The 20,403-nt window shown below is 41.8% G+C and overlaps 1 long non-coding RNA gene across 1 annotated transcript; it reads left to right on the forward strand.

Moving 5' to 3' along the window:
- Positions 1-4,317: 4,317 nt before the first annotated feature.
- On the forward strand, positions 4,318-15,989 carry LOC137471037 (uncharacterized). Its single transcript, XR_010997369.1, has 3 exons — positions 4,318-5,011; positions 10,830-12,377; positions 15,311-15,989. It is a non-coding gene; the product is annotated as an uncharacterized lncRNA (long non-coding RNA).
- The last annotated feature ends 4,414 nt before the right edge of the window (positions 15,990-20,403 follow it).

A 20,403-nucleotide genomic window follows, 5' to 3' on the forward strand; every position in this document is an offset into this window, starting at 1 on the left:
CTGGCAGTCTTCATCCACACCTACACTCCTATTTCAGTACAATATCCTTTCAGCGGCATGCAGGCTTCAGACTGGACTTGGCAATCCTCCTTTCTGAGAAAAGGCAAACCACAATACCAAATGAGAAAAAAAGAGGACAGCAATACATATTTCAAGAGTAATTTGGATGGTCTGGGGTAGTTTATGACTTCATTGTTGTTATTTGAACCTCACACATACCTGTAAGGTAAGTTGTACAATATTGCTTCTATTCTAGAGATGGAAAAACACTTAGTTGATTTAATTCAGTCCTAATGAAGAATGATTCAACACTTGAGTTTCAAAACAGAACTCCATTATTCCTAGATTTACAAGGAGTCTGTAGCTGCAGCTCAAATAACACACCTTTCCCTATAGTGCCCCTGCACAAAGAATAAAAAATTATCAGAAAAAAAAATCTTGTCCTTGACCAGGAAACCAGAGACTTTTAAGAGAAAACTTGCAAAATACGGGAATTTGTTATGTAACATGTTTTCAAAACAAGAATAGCCCTAATTTACTCTACATTCAGTTAAAAACCCAGTGAAAAGATAGGGGGAAAAAATCTTTCAGCAGGGCACATTTTGAAAGAAAGATATAATAGGTGGAAGAGAACAGAAAAATAGGATAAACCACAGGAGAGAATGAAGGTGTATGTGAATGTGATGTATTGTAAGATAAAATGATCTATGAACTTGGGTTATGTGTGCTATTTAGAAATAAAGACACTGGATTACAGAGGCCAGAATGGATGACTAAGGGATACAAAGGGTCAGCTGGGATACAAAGATATGTGTGCAAGAAAGAGAATGGTTAGTATCAAGCTTTATCAGAGAGATCCTGGTATGAAGTAAAGACAGTGTAACAGAAAAGAACAGTGAAAGAAGAGACTGTGAAAAGAGTACCAACTATGCTAAAATAAATATTTCTTTTTTAGATGCCGGAGAGCGATATGGTCATGTAATCTGCATATTGCCATCACAGTTGCTATAGCGAGTGTAATGTACTGTATTTTTTTACCACCAGGGAGACTGTTGCAACAGACAGGGAGCTACATTAGGAAGTTGTGCTTAACAAGTCATGTGTGATTTTACTGTCAAACTGCAAAGTGCTGCTCTCCTATGGAAGAAGGCTGCGAGTACTTTCGAGGAGTAGATAAACACCACATGATGCAGCTTTCTGGGAAAAACAGAATCCTTTGAAGCATTTCCAGCAAAATCCTTGGAGAGGCAAAGCATATTTTCAGATGCATGATTCTAGGTTAAACAGCTATGTCCCCCACTTGTTTACAAAGCAGCTCGACAGCTGCTGTGAGCCACTGGCCCCCTTTGGACAGACAGGATACATTTGGATCTGTCACAGTGAGGCACAGTGTGCCTTCGCTGCATTACTCTGCGAAGATCTCATCCGAGATCGGCTGCTGGCAACACTAAAAGCTTCACCAGCTTTAAGAGCAGCAGATGATTAGCAGCAGATTTCATCCTCACTGTAAGCTTCCTTGTTGCTTTTAACTCTGAAATTTGGGGAAACATTTTTAGCGGTGGAATTTGTCCTGGGAAAGCTGCACCCTGCTTTATGCACGAGGAATAAAATATAAAAAGAAAGACAAGCAGCTGCTTGTTGGCAGAGAATGGGTTCTTTAATAGAAGAGAAAAAAAAAATACCTGAAGTCTGTTTGAACACAGAGATGCACTGTCCAGTTTGAAAATAAAAAAGTTTCATTAAAAGAGCAGGGCAAAGGTGGTGTTACATCTGTCCTTCAACATTTGGAAAATCAGTCTGAGAGATGCAGCTCCTGGGCTGTGTAGCCCAACCACAGCTCCTGAAAGCGCTGCGGGAAACAAGCCCAAGCCAGGACACCATGTAAACACCAACAGGACAGTCTGTTCTGGAGAGTAGGGGCAAAGTTTTAAATTTCACCCGACAAATGAAGACACATGCCTTAGGCCCTGCATCCTGTGGATGGATCTAAAGGTGATTTGGTAAGCTCAGTGCACCTCCCTACATCAGAGGGGCACTGCTGGTCCCAAAACAAGGACTGATTGGCAATTCCCCTTTTCCTGTCATAGCCATGCTGCTACTGGGGAAAGAGGGACACAGGACAGTAGCAGCACAACAGGACAGGGACACCTGCCTCCCACTGCACCTCTCAGCAGTGTGTTCCTGCTGGAACAACCTAAGGATGGACGTAAGGGAAAGGTCTGGGGCTGTCTTAATGCTCTGCTTGGTTTTCCTGCTAAATTGCTGATGATAAGTTCTTGTTATAAAATACTGCTTTGTCCAGAGGCTCTTTTGCATCCCCTTACAAAGTCTACAGTGGTCCTTTGCCCTGTGAAATATGTTATTGATACCTTTAAGCCTATATCATATCCCAGTGTAGGTACTGCTGCTTACCTCCGTGCAACATATTCCTGTGCTCTTCTTCCCCAGCAATGTTTTCCCTTTAACCAAGGCAAAGGAAATCTGTAGAGATAATAAATCTCTCTCTCTTCTGAAGAGGGTGGCAGCACACCCTCTGCCTCTGAAACCCACAAATCACAGGTGGCTGGTCCCTTGCAGTCAGCAGCAATATTGTTTCCTTTGCCCTCCTTACCAGAGACTGATCACAGCAAAAATTATTACTGATGGCATCTGACAGTTCTACATCATGTTTTGACATTAGCTTTTAGTTACTGGTTCTTTTTTAATAGCTGCTGGTGTGTTCAGTCAAATACCTGTCTATCACCACAATCAGACAGACCTTAATGTGTCTATGTTGTGGAAGAGGACCTCAGCATCTTTCCAGCACTTTATTGTGGCCCCAGTGTAGCTTTTTATCACAAATTCCTCACATGTAGCTGTCCCTGCTCCACCACAGAAATCTTCTGAGTTGGCAGCTCTGATGTCTGCTGCCGTTAATCTTCTCCATGCTGTGGAGAGCAGGTGATTTATGGCAATTACCTGCTCTGATGCAGGAGGACTCGGGTGAACTGCGTTGAATCATCATTGCTGATAGGAGTTTTGTCCCAGGGAGCCCAAGGATGCAAAATATGCCTCTTACACCTTGTGTTTACTTTCCCCCATGTTGGTTTTGCACGGTCTGGTTTTTGGTAGTGGGGGGGGACCATGGAGGTGGCTTCTGTGAGAAGCTGCTGGAAGCTTCCACCATGTCCGGCAGAGCCAATCCCTGATGGCTCTGAAGATGGACATGCTGCTGGCCAAAACTGGGCCAATGAGAGAAGTTGGTAATGCCTCTGTGATTACATACTTAAGAAGAAAATCCAAACAAAACACACAGAGGAGGCAGTGAGAACGTTTGAGGGAAACAACATGACAACACCAGGGTCAGTGGAGGAGGAGGGGAGCAGGTGCTCCGGGCGCTGGAGCCGAGATTGCTCTGCAGGCCATGGTGAGGACCAAGGTGAAGCAGCTGTGCCCCTGCAGCCCATGGGGATCCACGGGGGATGCAGAGATCCACCCACAGCCCGTGGGGATCCACGGGGGATGCAGAGATCCACCCACAGCCTGTGGGGATCCACGGGGGATGCAGAGATACACCCACAGCCCGTGGGGATCCACGGGGGATGCAGAGATCCACCCATAGCCTGTGGGGATCCACGGGGGATGCAGAGATCCACCCACAGCCCACGGGGATCCATGAGGGATGCAGAGATCCACCCACAGCCCGTGAGGATCCACAGGGGATGCAGAGATCCACCCACAGCCTGTGGGGATCCATGGGGGATGCAGAGATCCACCCACAGCCCGTGGGGAGGTGCTCATGCCGGAGCGGGTGGATGCCTGGAGGAGGCTGTGATCCAGTGGAAGACCCAGTGGAGAGTGCAGGCCCATGCTTCAAGCTGGAGCAGCCTGTCCTTGCAGGACTGCACCCCATGGAAAGAGACCCACACCACAGCAGTTTTGGGAGTACTGTGTGCCCGTGGGAGGGACTCATGGTGCAGCAGGTGAGGTTTGGCTGCTGCTCAAGAGATTGGACCCATGCTGGAGAAGTTCACAGAGAACTGTCTCCTGAGAGGGACCCCACGGCTTCACAGGGAAAGGACTCCTCTCCCTGAGCAGTGGAAGAAAACCTCGGGTGATGAACTGACCAAAACCCCCATGGCCTATCTCCCTGCGGTGGGAAGAAGGGAGGGGCTGGGGGAAAATGGTGTTTTAAGAGCTTATTTTTCTTCTTATTGTCCTCCCCTGACTCTGTTAGTAATAAGTTTACTATGTACCTTTAAGCTGAGCCTATTTTGCCCTAGGAGTGTTTTCTCCCAATCCTTATCTCAGCTCATGAACCCTTCGTTTAGTTTTTTTCCCCTCCTCTGCCCAGCTGTGGCAGGAGAAGGTGAGTGAATAACTCTCATGGGTGCCTGGTGTTTGGTCAGTGTCAAGCCACGACATCCCCTTAAGCATTATGCAGTTAAACAAGGGGAGGGAATATGCATTTTAATCACAGTTTAAAGTAGTGGTGGTGCACTGGTAAGTGAAAGGTTAAACACTTTGACATAGGTTCAGAATTAAAAACTGTAATCAAACATCTTTGCTAGTTTTGTGAAAGCAGTATATTCCCAGGAAGGCTATAAAATGCACATCTTTCACCTGTGATTTCCAAGACTAAGTTCTAGTTTTAATTTTCTATATCATTCTCAGGTTTTACTCCTGATTTTTCTATTTTTTGAACTGGAAGGGCCTTGAGTGGTGTGTGGGAAATGAAGGTTGTGCCAAGCTGAGATCAGCAGTGATGCCTTGAGCCAATTAAGGAGCAATGTTAATGGGCTCTCTGTGAATCCTCCTAAGCCTTCCACGCCAGAAAGGATGATGCCCACAACACAGGGCTGAGCTGAGCATTTAAAGCCTACAGAAATAAGAGCAGATTTTCAAGTCTTCATTATTAAGCAGCTTCCCTACTGCTTGTGTTGAAAGGGAAGTGTGCTCTATAATAGGAAGACACAGAAGTGATTTAGTCTGTTATGAAGATTCATATGGGTGCATGAGTGTGTGTGTGCAGGTATGTGTTACAGCATTGCAACAGCTTATATCCACTGGGAATTAAGCTGACTTCTACATTTCTCTTTCTTTGCTGCTGCTTTTATTTATTTAATGTCAGCAGGGAAAATGGAAAGTAAGATGAATCTTGTGATTAGGCTTGTGTATAGAGGGAAGGAAGTGAATTTAGGAGGGAATATGTGTATACAGCAGGCTGAGTTCATGCACCCATTTAGAGAAAAGCTGCAGGAGGAAGTGGGACCAGCTGCTGGAGAAGGAGGGGCAGAGGAGGAGAGGCATTGGGGAACCTGCACATGGAGAAGTTTGGGGAGAGTGGAAACTGGCCCATGGCTCTGCAGAGGTGAGTCTACCCTGCCCTGCTGTCCCTCTTTGTTTTCATGTGAGAAATCACAGCGCTGAACAGCAACTCAGCAGTAATACTGATGTAAGACATGCTTATTTGGGAATAAAGAACGGCTTTTTCTTGCTTAGCTTGGGTTGTTTTCAAAGCAGCCTAAGTTAAACTGGAAAAATGTGGTAGTTCTGGAATGCAAATCTGTGAGTGCCTTATAGGAATATATATAGCATCTTATCTTGCACTGTTATATACTCCCACACAGACAGGCCTGGAGGCAAGTGGAAAAAATGAAGGCTGGGCTATTCATGATACCCCTGGCATCAGCTCCAGTCACACGTGGGCATGTGGGCAGCTGGAGCTGACATATGCTAATAGAGATTAACATATGTGTGTGGAGCTTGGCCACACAGAGTTGCAGCACAAAGAGCCTGATCCAAGGGACCTTTACCAGTGCATCCTTTGGCCATTGAGCTTTCTATTAAATGCTCTGTGTGATCCATGCACACAATATATGAGCTGGGCTTTGGTGATCCTTGCGTGTTCCTTTCAGCTCCGAATATTCCATGTTTCTATGAATATGTAGCAAACCTGGTGCCACCTTTAATGTGCAGCCATGGTTTTCCTCTGTGATGCCTTAAAAGCCCAGGTTTGGCACAGCCTACTAAGAGCAGTTAAATTCAGAACATAAAGGAGATTTTGGCCTACATTTCTTCCCATTGTTTGATTCCTGTGAGAGAATGACACATGCCCTCCCAGTTATAGGACCGATGGCTTTAACAGGCTCTCGGGCCTGTTGTGGAATTTGAGGCAGCCCAAAGTAGCTGGGTAATGGTGCTATCATAAGCATTTCTATTTTTTGAACACTTCATTCTTTTAGCTCTCTAGGGCCACCTCCAACCTGAAGTCCTATCAAAATCTGGTGGCATGCTGGGTCTTGTTTACAAGATAAACTAACAGCTACTTTCCTCTCATCTGCTGCTCCTGCTTCAAACTTGAAATAGGAATTATCTGTGTGTGTCAGAACCAGGAGAGTCAAAGCCTCCTTGGAGATGCCCTTTGGGCCTCTCTTTCTGCTACCCTGCAAACATATTTCTATTTTCAGAGATGGCAACCCAGCACCTAATCTTCCACGGGCACATGTATTGCTACCAGGGAGGAATGTTAGGAATGAAGGAACTGATTTTTTTTAACCCTCCCTCCATGGGTTTGCCCACTTCTGCTTATCAGCTTACCTCAGCACTTGGTGTTTGAAATCTGGATCAGATTTTTCAGCTTTCAGGTCCTAGGCATAGTTTTTCAGCAATGGCCTCATTTGCTTTCAAAGCAGCTGAGTGAAAACGCATCCATTTTTGTTTATGCATCTGTAGGCAGAAATATAAGAGGTGCGGTCTTATTTTTTTTCTGAACTGATGTTTAGTGACTGTATTAAAAGGCCACACACAAGCTCCTCTCTCATTTGCATATCAATACTTAGCCTATTAGAAGCCAATGGAGTGAGGGTCTTGCAGTACATACCCTCTCACAGCGTGACTCTCAGACTTGCCATGACATCCTTTCTTCAGCTTTCATGTCAGTGAATATTATATTGTGATGCCTTGCAGCCAGGATAAACCAGGGCCGTTAAATGTTCAGATGTATGCTCAATCTGTGAAGCTTGCAGCTGCTCCACTCTTTTGATAATGCTAGTAAGCAAAATTAGTAAATAAAATAAATGCTTAAGGTTCATTTGCTGCACACCCCAATACATGAATGAGAATAGAATCGAGGACATCAAAGAAAAATAAAAAACAGGCTAGTAATAACTTGTTCCCCTTAGGCCTACTGCTTAACCTAAATGTTGTGTTAAAGGGATAAATGGCTGAACTGAATTATTATACATAGTTAAAAGCCGGGAATGAGATTAGAGATCACACCCCTGTTAGTAAAATCAGCATTATCTCCATAAGACAAAAACCAGTAAATATTTAGCTGAGAAAATGTGTTGCATTTAATGAATTTACAAATTTTTCATATTATTCACCTACACAGGTAAATAATAAAATCCTGAAGAGGCCCATGAGGCTGGAGCAAGGTCACCCTCCTTCCCTCCCACGCCCCCCAGGCCTTGCTTGTTTTGGTGCCCTGAGAAGGGGCACATCTGCCACGGCTGCTTGTAGCTGAAATGAGATAGGAAGGCTCCCTGGGAAAGGAAGATTTCAAAGAGATCTGAAGGGCAGAGAAGAAACCAAACCCGGGTATTAGTCTCTTCATGAAGGGAGTGGTACAGGGATGGGGATGAGGTGATTGGCAGGCACCATCAGCTCATGGGGCTACAACCAATGAGGAAGATGACAGGAACGGGGAAGGTGTTCGGGGGATTGGGGCAGGAAGGATGAGGCCACCTATTTTGTCTGAAAGAGGGGATGTGAGGGGCCAGATGGGGACTCCCAGCACAAATGCCACATTTGGATGGAGAAGGAAGGTGGCTTGAGTAGATTGTCTCAAGGCTTCCACCCTTCCAGAGCTGCACCATTCCTGAAAGCTCATGGCCACCTTTCCCTCTCTTGCTAGCCTTTGGATGGAGGAGGGGTAATACTGTTTTATGTGCATACACCACTAAATCATACTGCTGCTGGATTAAAATGTTTGAAGATGCACATGCCAGAGGTTCTGTGCTTGAAAGAATATTCCTGAAGGAGGCTCACAGAGTTGGACTAATGTGGTAACCTCAAATGATAGTGACCAAGGAAATGGCCAAAGGAAAAAAACTAGTGGGATAACTGTGTGACACATGTGTGGAAAAAAATGTCCCAAAGAGGAATGCACTGAGAAAAGATCTACAGCAGAAGAATAAGGAAAATTAATTAGTGGATATGATACCACTAGAACTGCTGGTTGGAAAAGGCTGCATTTCTCTCCCTCATAGCCTCTGCTGCTTAAGTAAGGTATGACTCATGCGCCTGCAAAATATTCACCTCTATTTAAACCCACAATCTCCTTTTTACCATAAAGTTAATTAATTAAAAAAACCCCTTGTGGTAGGAGTATCAATGGCAGAATAATGGATTGCCTTGGGAAAGGCGATCAGATAAGCTGGAGTCTTAAAAAGGTCAGGTGATGCAATAATATGAAAAATAGGATCCAGAAACAGACACTTATATTTAGGAATATGTTTTCTCATACAAAGGGACTGATTGTATCCAAAAATTGCTTAATACAGAAAAAGTGGAGCAAGAAAGCACAGTATTATTCTGCTTGATACTGGGGTTGAAGATTGTGTTCTAAAAAATAAAAATACTACCTGGAGTTAAAAGTTAATTCATCAAATTTTTCTCATCTACAGTACGTGTTTGGGATTTTTTGTCTCTCCAGAGTTTGAATGTACTACTCTAGTGTTAACACTAACTCTTAATCTGATTTTATGTATGCTTAGCTTTACACTATATGAGTTCTCATTAAAACTCAAAATGTATAAATTTAAACACATGCTTAGCTCTTTACAGAATAATGGTTGCATATTGTGAAATGCATAAGATATATAATACATCTGAATTAAAATAACAACAGAATTCCCAGCTGGATTTTCCTGGTCACTTTTGTTATTTTAATACCACTTTAAAGACTGTGCTACGTGTTAAAATATTAGTTGGAATTTTAAAACAGAACCATGCCTGAAAAAAATACCTTTGACATATGCAAGTAATTTTCCTATTGTGAAGCTAGGCATGAGTAACTTAGAGTTGTATAAAATGTATTTGAGAATTTATCCCAAAATTTCCCAAATATTATTGATAAGCAGTTCATCAGGAATGCTTAGTGTATGGCATTTCGGATGCTCTTCAGCTTTGTTCTAGCAAGTAAGTCACAACATTCACCAGACTTTTAAAAAAACCAGTCACTGATACTCCAGTAAATCTCATAATTCTAATGAGCTTTTCTTCCAGTGAACTCATCTCCTGCATTGCCCGTGGAAATAGAACCACAGAGGTGTGAACATCCTTGAAGCAAAATGAATTGGAGGGATTGCAACACAGCTAATTTCCAATATATACTCACCACCTCTAAATCAGAAGTAGAGGAAGATGTCCCACCCTGGCTCCAAACCGAGGACCATCAGACATGGACACTGTGGCTACAGGAGATATTTCAGAGCAGGACATAGGAAATCTGTAAACAATTGTGTTAATGATCTACTTCTGGGGAAAATACAACTTTCATATCTGTCTGTGCAGCCATTGCCCTGCACCATGGGAATGTCGGTCTCTTAATTTTTCTGTTTTATCTAATATCAGTATGGATATTTCCATTTCTCAGTGAAGTGCACGACTCTTTTTTCTAATCCTGCCATGCTGCTGGCCTCAGTGACGAGAATCTCATTTACAGCAATGTCACATTATATCCCTCCTCTTCCTCACCTGAGTGTGTTAGCAGCCTGAGCAATGGAGAATGGCTTCTGGTGGCTGCATTCAGATTTGATGTGCTGATAGCAAGTAGAGAGAAAGATAAAATAACAGACCTTTGTAACACCTACTCTACATCTGTATATTAGTTGCCATTTAAGACAGTTTTGAATCCCCTTTGGCAAATCCCTAGAAGGACATGGAAGGAATGACAGATGCTGAAGCGCAGATCGAGGGTGACCTGCCTCAGCCCTCCCGGCATGGAAAACTCTAACTTCAGATCTTTCAAATCTGGCTTTAAGAATTAAATCATTCAGTGGGGAAAGAAATGAGATTTAAGATGGGAAAAATGAAAATAAAACACTAGTTGGTCATAGAAGCAAAGGAAAATTAATACTAAAGAAAGGATTAAAAATTAGGAGTGTTTGGGGAATATTGCTTTTGTGCAATATCCCTTGGCTATAAAGACAGAATCAGAAAGATTTCATGGAATTTCTGTCCAGAAGGGGACCGTTATGATCTGTTGCTCAGACTTTCACTCTGCTGTTAAGGATGTTGATGCAGCCAGCTTTGCCGCGAGGCATCCCTGGAGGGATGGCACACGGAATGCTGAACCTGCGGCCCCTCGGCCTGCGCCACACTCTGAAGGCTGGAGGTGAAGCAGGCAAGGGCTCCCTCCCACTGTGTGTGCAGACCCTGCTTGGACACCTGTCTCCCTGTGAGCATTTCCCCTTTGTCCAGGGCTGCTCTCTTGGCTGCCACGACCTTCTTACCTCTGCCCTAAGCTGTTACTCATCCCGCTTGCCCACCTAGACAAAAAGTCAGAAACAAAACATTGCTCCACAAAGCTTCTCCAAACCCCCATACCTGCTGGCTGCTGCTTGCTCTTTTGAAAAGCAAGCACCTGTGTGCTGTCAGGGGTGGGAGGCAGGTGGGGTGAGCCTGCTCCAGTGTAGATGGAAAAGACATCTTCTCACTTGCTTTGCTTTACATTGATTTGTCTCATCTTCTAAACATGCACAAATCAGGAAAGGACTTGTAGGTACTACCTTTTGTCTGTGTAGTCTGTCAAGACCTAATCAGAGCTGTGGTTTGGTCTGCAGGAATCACTGGTGGGACCTCTAGGACTTCCCATGCCTTTTCCCAACTGTGTGCTTCTGCTGCCTGTGCCCTTGAAGCAGCACCTGCCATGGAAAGGACTTCTGTGCATTTTCAGCTCATCGTAATGTTTTGCACATTCCTCTCACCAGTGCAGTGAAGATTTTGATGTAGGAACCATGTTTTTATATGTAGCAATAACAGATTTTTTCTTCTATTTTACAACACATGCTAACAGCTGTTTACAAAGTAGTGATGGTGGAATGCAGTCCAGTGGGTATACTGACTATTCATTTATCCAGAGGGATTACACTGTGGTGAACAGCATTTGGACTTCAATTTAGTATGCATCCAGCCGAATTATGCGATTAGCTGATATGCAATAAACCAGAACAGAAACACATGCAGTCAAATGGTGCCAGATAAAAAGCATATAATTCCTATACAGGGTCTTTTAATATTGTACAGGTAAATTGTAAATATATAGTTATAAGGAATTTGGCTATCTTGCCATATAGCTATACTTCTTGGTGTGCTCTGTATATATATCTGGAACTATATGTGCAGAGCTGTACTGATTTCAGGTTCTTTATATTACTCATTAAATAATTTTATTTTGTTGTTTTACTTGGACTATACCACACTTCAAATGCTGGCACAAAGCAATGTTTTTATGTAACTTAAAAGAGGACATAAGGCTTAAAAGGCAGTCTTTTATTAAAAAAAGTTTCAGAGAAAACTCTCCCAGCAGAAATCTCAGGGTTATTGTTAAGAGCAGAAAGAAAGAGGTTTTTGGTTACTGTTAGGAATTTTTACGGTTATGGGGTCACCCCTCTCCAGATCCTCTGGCAGTGCTGTCTCTCCCCTGGCTGGAGGGCATGGGGACTGGAGAAAAGCCCACTTCCTTCCCCTGTCCTGCCACAAGGGAGCAGGGTAGAAAGAGCCCTAAGCAGAACTTTTGTCTCCAATCACCCCTAGCAGGCTGCTGAGTCCAGGGAAGAGGGTAGGCAATCAAGTTGAGAGGTTTGTCATCCCACTGGAGGCTCCTGACTGTGGATTTTCTTTTGTACCACTGTGAGACTGATCACGGTCCTTATTCTCAGCCTGCTCCTCATGAGAAACCGAAGGATTGGCAGCTCTTTCCTATGGACCAGCTGTGGGCAGGAGCTGGCTATTGATACATCATGTGTATAAACACAGATAAAATGAAGTTGTAACTGAACTAATTGTGCACCCTAATTTGAGGGATGCTGCTTAATCCACCTGTGCATGACCATTCTGCTTGCACACAGGAATAAGATTACTTCCATCCCTCTCCATCAAAGAGGGATCATGTTTTTACCTTTTCAGCTTTATCTCTTTGCTTGAGGTTAAAGGGATCAGTGCCCTGGCAAAGCTCAGAAGGAAAGAACCCTTTCCTTGTTTTCTCATTTCACAGGACACACAGCATTGACCAGATTAAAGAAACAGTGAACAGGCACTGGCATGGTGACTGCCATTCATCCTCTGTGCCATGTGAGGCCAGAGCCTTATGGGAAATAGCATGTACAGAGGTAATTAAAACTATATGGATGTATATGCCTAAGTAGACCACATCATGGCTGTAGGCAATTTTTCTAAAATGGTGCAATAAGAAAGTTCTTAGCCTCAACATGAGGCTCAGATTATGCAGGAACAATCTCGTGTGATCCCAAGTGCATGAACAAACAGACTTAGGTAAAAAAAAAGTGTAATTTGTATTAACTATGCAACCAAAGAGATGTAAAAATAGTAACTGAAAACATTATAATGCAACTAATATATTTACAATTATTGTAATCATAAAAGATTGCTGAATAGCTTTCACTTTTTAAAGTGCTCTCCTTTCTCACAGATGAAAATAAGTTAGCAGCTCTCTATCTCTGCCTTTTGACAGTTTAAAAAGTTGTAGGCTTTATATTAAAAAATTCTTGTAAATATTTCTCTAGTTTGTTTTTTGACTTGGATTGTGAATTTGCACCAGTCCTTCAGAACAGCTGGAGATCTGTAGTCCATTCTGTACATACATGCATGTATTTATTTTTCCATATTTGCGTTTATGGAAAATTTGGTAGATTTAAAAAATATTTTTGTGTACTTTCAATGCAGAAATGTGAAGAAAATGAGAGAAAAAATGTCTATGAATTACATGATATTCTAAAACCATGTTTCCAAATGCATTTATCTGAATTCAAGCTGTGACTTAAGAGATGTAGCTGTATCAACACTGTATCAGTTTACTATAGAAGGAAAATATATGAAATGAGACATAACCTACTAAGGTCACTTCAGGGGCTATCACCGAGCGGAAAATGAATGCTAATATTTTCAGATTTAACATGGGTAAGCTAGTCAGAAACAATAGTTTGGGGCTGAATTCTGAAATGCCCTCAGTGAAAGCAATGCAAGGGGGATGGTCAGTGAGATGGAATTATTAAAAGATAGGGTGGAGCCAAGCCCAGCCATATGGTGAATGCCATAACCGGGGCAGACCTGTCATGGCCAAGCAAGCTGGGAAAGCAGGCGAAAAGAAATTGTCCTGAAAGAACAACATGCATCCCGCCATGAAGAAATGAGGGCAGAGGGCTGTGGGCAACGCGTTGGCCAGTGACTGACACTTGCACTGATGAAAGACAACACTGGAAGTTGAGCCCCGACTATGCAAAGTTGATTAGGGTAGATGGGACCCTTCATCATGCCTTAAAAAAATCATCGCAGCTCAAAACACTCACTTTCAATATGCCTAATAAAACCCTTGGTCGTTCATGCAAGTTGGGTGAGTAACATATCTGTCAGCAAAATAGCTGCATAACTGGGTGCATCAGACATAGCTGTTCATAACATCCAAACCCCAGAGTCCTTTCTACCAACAAAAGATATGGGGGTCTTGCTGCAACTGTGAGAGAAGCCTGAAACTTACTGTAGACTTTCTTCATTTTTCCTCAGTTGTGTATTTTTGTGGAAAAGACTATATGTTAAAAAGCATAAACATGTTTGCATTTTGATAAGTAGTATAATCAACAGAGCCATTAACTAGATATTTAAATAACTATCAAAATTTCATCTCAGTCCTCAGATACTTTAGTTAGTTGGATGACTTTCATGGGATAAATAACCTTAGAACTATTTACTTCAGGTGTTTTCTGAACTGAGCTCTCATGCAGCAAATAGCAAATATTACCTGCCCCAGTGCTCCCCTAGTTTGCACTGGCACACTCTCCAGCATTCTCTGGGGTGACCTGCTGGTCACTAAGGTGGACCAAAATTGCTGGATATGCCTGAGCTGGTGTTGACTTCAGTTTCTTGTATCTGTGTGGTATGGGATACACCAGAGCAGTCTAGTTCAGAGCTGGCTTGTCTAGTGCTGGTCCTGTGATCTTTGCAGCAGTCCATGGTATGATACAGCTGATACATTTTTATTATCTGCATCTTTTTGCCAATAATCAGATTTGCATGAGGTTTTAAAAATTCAGAAGTAACTCATGTCAAATTTTGGTACTTCCCTGAGCCTCTGAAAAGACAAATCTACTCTGTGTTAAGAAGACATTGAGAAAAATGTTCTTTTGGTACTGATCAGATGAGTGTATCCCTGCACTTAGAGTATAGAAATGAGAAGAAAAATCAGTCAATTAAGCCCAGGAAGACAGGTCTTTGTTGTAATGTAACATTCATATTTTCACTGTGCTCTTGGGCTGTCTTCCACCTAGTTCACACTACAGCTACTGACCCCACTAATGAGCATGCACCTTTCTAATATGCACAGTATAAATCCAGTACACATTCTCACTCCTACAGTCACTGAGGTTTGTTTGTCAGGTTTCTGCTTTGACAGGATACAGATCAAGTTGTCATGTTCATACAAACAAATTATATGTAGCTAGCACTCTTCTTTGGTACTTGAGCAAACCAGCACAAAATAGGTTGCACTTGTATTAATAATTTCTCTTCTGCACAGAGTGATTATATCCAAAAATATATCCAGAAATGGTTCCTGGACAAATAAAGCTCTTAAACCACAGCCAGAACCTGTTTGAAAGAGTTCTTATTGGCCTGAGCCAAAGTTTTGCTGGGGACAATCTAATTGTACAGCTGATGGAACACCATAGCTGGAAAAAATCCCAGGCATTATTTAGTTTCCTGGTATGGGTATAGTTAGCCTGACCAGACACTGACCTATGAAAAAAATACAGTATTAAAGTAAAACCTCAGGAAAGAAGCATTCTGCTTAATTCTGGTTTTTTCTTTGCACCCTTATGTCTTTGTGTATTGTTTGTCATTCTGTAAACATTCACTTAGATCAGTTTCTTTGCAAATGCTAGAACGTTGAAATGCTCTTTTGCTCAAATAGGAATATTATTCACCTGTTCATTTTTTTCTGATTTTCTATAAGCTAGAAACTTTTACAAGGTTTTGTTTTAAAAATTAACTTCTCTCTTAGTTTTTCTAGCGAAAATATACTGCCTTTCAGGTGGGAAACTTAAAGAAAGATTACATCTCTGTTAGGTTTTAATTTTTCTAGGAATAATCCATCCAATATAGCTCAACATCTGTAAGCCTCAAGAGCAAGTTGTCATACTTCAGACAAGCACAGAGAAGTGAAGGAATTTTCTAAGAAGCCGGATATAATTTTATGGCAGTGAATTGCTACCCTATGAACACTGAGGAATTGTGGCGTTCCACTTCTCATTACGTATGCCCACAAGAGAAATATTAAACTAGACTTTTCTTTGACTGTTGCCTTCGTTCTCTCTTTCTCTTGTACATACTTATAAAATAAAGATCAAACTTCCTTGAATTCTTTTTATCTGCTTTGAAGTCTAAGGAAAACTTTTCGGAAATTCTATTTTCATCTCTGTGATTTTATTCTCTAATGCTTCTAACTTGTCAAATATGGACTATGCTGTTCAAGGAGCAGTTAAGAAAAAAAAAGCCCATCTTTGAATCTACATGCACGGACAATCATTCTCACAATTCATGAAAGCCCTCAAAAACGTGGAGCCACAATATACTCTTCTATTACCATTTCTTTTGGAACGTTCTGAGGCATGTCTGCTAGATTCTGTGGAGGGGAAAAAAAACAGGGACTTTTTTTCTTCTTTTTGCCCAGTAAATTACTTTGAGTATGTAAAAGAAGCATATCTTACAGCTTTGGATATCTCTTTTAATAAAAAGAAAAAGAACTTTTTTTTTCTGTCAGAACTAAGTTTTTGCCTAAAGAGTTATTATGGGAGCACATACTGCATTTTTGGAAGGATAAAAAATATCCAAGCCAGAGCTATTGCTCAAAGATGGGATGACAGACATACTCCCTTTCCCTGGGGAGGTGCAGGGGGTGTCAAGCAGGAGTGCCTGGGGTTAACAGAAAGAAGCCTGAATCTCTGACTACTTGGAGAAGCACAGAAGAGATACCATCTCCTGTAGGGGACATTGTCCTGTTCCAGGACAGTAAAGCAGACCATGTGAGGGCAGTCCTCAGGAATGCCTTAATGAATCTAGAAACCTCTAATTAGCAGCCCTGCATGCATCTCCTGCACTGGAGGGCTTGGTCCCACTGGCCCACCTGCAACTGAGCCCTCCTGTGACATGTAGGGAGCCGCAGCCTGGCCCCTTGGGGCCACCTTGGCCCTGTGACATGGATTCTGTGTCCCACTGCTGAGATTCAGCCCCATCCTTGTGGCTGCTGCAGTAAATCCTCCACCTCACTTCTGCCCACAAAACTAGCTTTACTTTCATATTTTCCCATGCACCTGAACCCAGCTCATCCTAGACAACATGGTACTTCTCAGCCCAACTCCTGGGACCTACTGCTGGCCTGAAACAAACCATCATACCATCAAACCTTCTTCCCACCTGTTTGTTGCTTTAGGCCAGCTGAGGCCTCTGAAGGAAAGTTAAGACACGGGCAACCAAAACCTTGTTTCATTTGAAGAATGAAAAACAATCTGATGGTCCTGGTGGAATCATGGGAGATGTGCTGCATTTACAGTTAAGCAGTACTGGGGGAAGCTTGTTGGCTGGAAAAGCAACTGAAGGGACAGTGCTGCTCTCTGAGGACATCCACTCAACTCCCACTTCATGTGTCTTCAAAGGCACGTTTTTACTTTGCAACTGTTAGTCTGAAAAAAAGTTATCCATTGTTCCTAAAGATGGATGACACCCTGTTTAAAATCTTCTTGGGTCTGAAATGAATATGCATTGATCTGGGACAGTCTTTATTCTAAAATACTGTTGTAGATGTTGAATGGATATTACAGCTGTAAGAATTTCCAGAATAGCCATATAGATACTTCTATTTTGCAAATGTACCTACCTAATGATGGATGTGTGTATACACACGCATCCTGTTCACATCACATCAAAAGGCTGAAAATGACAAGCTTTACATGGCTTAGGTGACAGGTCTTATGAGGCAAAGTAGCTGACTCAGAGATCTGAAAAAGCTTTGTATGGTTATGGTTTTGACAGTAAAAAAACCAAACACAGAAACCTGCAGGTAATGAAGTGCTGAGTGCAAGATTTCAATTCTCCTGCATCTATTACAATTCAATTTGATGCAGTAAAAGATTTTGCTCATCCTAAACTTGTGATCAGCAAGAAGGAGATGTCTTTTTCCTGCCCTTTGAAGCAGGTGGTGATAGTTTTAAACTATTAGGGGTCTAAACTTGGCCACCATCCAATATATATCAGAAGCTTAGGTCCTCATCTTCAGAATGAAAAGCACACACCCAAATATTTGATCAGAACATATTCTTCCAGCCTTCCTGACAAAGGCAAACTCAGATATTACAATACAGATCACAATTTTCTTTTAAAATCAATCAGGTTGTGATTTTGTTTTGTTTTTTTGGTCCCCTTTCCCTGCCCCCGCCCCCCCCCCCCCATCTTTTTTCCCATGTTAAAATTAGAACATGTTGAATCAGAAATCAGAATGTGCAAACAGGAACATTCCTCAGGGACCTAAATCGAGAATAAAACAAGTGAAGAAGGGGCAACTCACAGCAGTGCATAGACACTACCTCTTGTATGGTTTTGCTCTTGTGTGTTTGATTGCCTGTGTGAGTTTTGCAACTTGTATATTATTGTTTATCAAAGAACAATCAATGAGGAGAGAGATTAGAGGGGCAGAAGAAAGGAAAAGAAAAAAGGCGAGGAGGAGAAATCTTACGCATATGTGAGGCCAAGGGATATTGCTTTTCAGGGTTCATCACTGTTATCTTTAATTTTTATGGTATTTGAAAAGAATGGTAATGAGTACCAGAGTTAAAATGCAAGGATCGACGATTTCAGTGCAAATACATTGCCCAGAATCAGCTAAGGCAATGGCCCCAAGGCTTTTCTAGACCAGTGAACCACCTTTAACCCTCAGCTGCCGTGTGCCCTTTGAGGAACATACCAGGGCATTTTTCAAAGAAAGGCCTAGAGCAAATGTGCAAATTGCACTTAGCTGAAAACTTCCTCCTGGCAAATCAGGAAAACTACATTGAAAATAGCAGCATGGTATGTTTGGACACAACGTAAGCTGGTACATTTTTCTGTTTATTATCCATGGCCTTTGGGCCACTACAGAGCCATAGGCTACAGTTTGTGGACCACTGAGCTATGGAACCGGTCCTCATTAAAGAATACCTTCCAGGGATCGCTCATCCTGCAGGGTAACTTCCATACATTAAGAGTCCTCTTGGTAGCAAAATACAAAATAAGAAATTTTAAAAAGACTGGATCACTGCAAGCTGATTTGCTTTTGCATATTGGATGATGTCAAGCAAGTTTGCTGTGCTTTACTATTACTTAACTCAGATCCTGGAAAGCTGATTCTTTCTGGAATCTGCTTTTAAAACTAATGCTCCCAAAACTTGTTTGACCTTGTAGCAAGGGCAAAGGTGGTTTTGGTGATTTTGGTGATCAGCAAAAATAAACAAACCACCTCTCTAGCAAGAGCGATTGTGGAGTCTCCCCCACTGGAGATCACAAGAACTGTCTGGATGCAATCCTATGCCATGTGCTCTGGGATGGCCCTGCTTGAGCAGGGAGGTTGGACCAGATGTCCCACTGTGCTCCCTTCCAACCATATCTGTTCTGTGATTCCATGATTTTTTAAGCTTAACACAAGAAATAGGCCAAATTGCAAAGCTGGGTTGAACTTATACCTACTCATTTTGCTGGCAAATATTTGAGGTGTGCTTGTTTGCTTACACAAAATCAGATTTGTTTATGTGTGTTCAATAACCATCTATTGAATATCTAATATGACAAGTCAGGATGTGCTAAAATGCCTGCTTACCCTGGTAAATATATAGGACTAGGGTGTTCTTTCTATCTGATGATAATCAAATATAACATTATCCAACTCGAATGAGGGTGAAAACAAAGAGGAATGCAGGAACAGCTTAGGAGTGTTGAAAATGAAGATAAGTAAACCTGCAAATTTGGTGGGCATAGTAATGCAAAGCATTAAGAAACTGGCTTACAGTGTGCAGCACCAGTTTGCTTTTGCTGACCTGACATACTGGCTGTTCATGGACCACTTAATATAATGACAGCGTTGACCTGAGGTCCTTCTTGTGAGGCACAAGAAAGAAAGAAGCACAGCCCTCCCATTGACTTTCCTTAATTTTGTGCATTCGTCAGAAACCAAACATTTTGTGAGATATTGATTTGTGTTCCTACTTTTCTTGATCCTTAATGATATAATACCATGTAAAACATTTTAAAGAAAATCTTGTAATCTTATATGAGAACAAACTGTTCTGTCAATAAGTGTACCACAAAACCAATTCACCCTTAACATGATGGCAATTTCTTCAGTGACATTTACGAGCTCATTGAAAGAACAGTAGCAATTTTATTCATTGTTTGGAGCTTACTACCCAATGTATAATGAAAGTGTTATGAAAATTAGAAGTTGCATATAACACAACTCTTTTGTAGTGTAAATAACACAACCATATAAATTATACACATACTAGAATTATATTAAACACATATACATTATATGCAAAGCAGAATAGACCTTTTACCAAAATAAGCTGTATTTTAATTAGGAGAGTGGTAACAAGCCTTTAAAATCAGCCAACACTGTATTTTGGTTTTAACTCAGAAATTCTGGGGCTTTATGTACTCATGACAGACCCTTAGGGGTACATTTTCAAAGCATTGCACAGGATTTTAGCCATGCAAATCCCATTAAAATCAGTGGGAGACATGTGGCTAAAACCCACGCAAGGCTTTGGAAGCATCATGCCCCTTAATGTTATCTAGACAGTGTTTCGGCCTGCGAATTTCCTTGCTTCCAATTTTTACAACTGAATTCAAAAGGAAATAAAATTTGCCATGGGGATGTGGGAATTTTAATAGGATGCAGGCTCTTTTAGTTCAGAGACATAGTTCTCATCTAAGAACTATATTACCACATGGTAAAGGTAGTTTTGATCTGTGCTTTACATGCTCTATCTGTACCCAGCCATTTTGACTTGCATTTTTACTATGCAACAATGTAGGCAACTGTCTTTGCAAATAAACATATTGTAGTGCTCTGCAGATTATAATTTATCTTAACAGAGT

The sequence above is a fragment of the Anomalospiza imberbis genome, chromosome 1, assembly GCF_031753505.1.
Source record: "Anomalospiza imberbis isolate Cuckoo-Finch-1a 21T00152 chromosome 1, ASM3175350v1, whole genome shotgun sequence".
NCBI classification, from domain to species: domain Eukaryota; kingdom Metazoa; phylum Chordata; class Aves; order Passeriformes; family Viduidae; genus Anomalospiza; species Anomalospiza imberbis.